This window comes from Tupaia chinensis, unplaced genomic scaffold, assembly GCF_000334495.1.
Source record: "Tupaia chinensis unplaced genomic scaffold, TupChi_1.0 Scaffold138665_1, whole genome shotgun sequence".
NCBI classification, from domain to species: Eukaryota; Metazoa; Chordata; class Mammalia; order Scandentia; family Tupaiidae; genus Tupaia; species Tupaia belangeri.
In genome coordinates, this window is record NW_006198557.1 from 1,431,226 (window position 1) to 1,431,634 (window position 409).

At 64.3% G+C, this 409-nt stretch overlaps 1 protein-coding gene across 1 annotated transcript in view; it reads left to right on the top strand.

The window, feature by feature from the left end:
• Positions 1-409, top strand: part of COL5A3 (collagen type V alpha 3 chain) — a 47,033-nt gene that overhangs the window by 5,662 nt on the left and 40,962 nt on the right. The window lies entirely within an intron of this gene.

The window sequence follows — 409 nt, forward strand, 5'->3', positions numbered from 1 at the left end:
CCTCAGTTCTAGATCTTTCTGGCCCACAGCATGGACACCAGGAGTAGCCTGCCCCTCTCCAGGGCCTTCTTCAGCTGGGCCCCTCACCTGGGCCACACCACCCTCTTTTCCCAGCCATGACCCAGTTCTGCAGCTGTCTGCCCCGGAATGAGCTGCAGCTTCCTCTCTGGCTGTGGCCCGGCTGGCTGACGGCTGAACCCTGCATCAGGAGAGGGAGGACGGACGTGTGGGACTGGCTTCCGGGAGCCTGGCCCTGAGTGTTGGCCCTGACCTTGATCACTTCGCTGGGGAACCAGCCCCACTCGGCCTTCCAGCCTCCAGGACCCCGCCCAGCCCTGCTGATCCTCCATAACGACAGCGCCCCCTGCTGGCTCCCCTGGCCCACCAAGCCTGCTTTTTTCCTCCACTG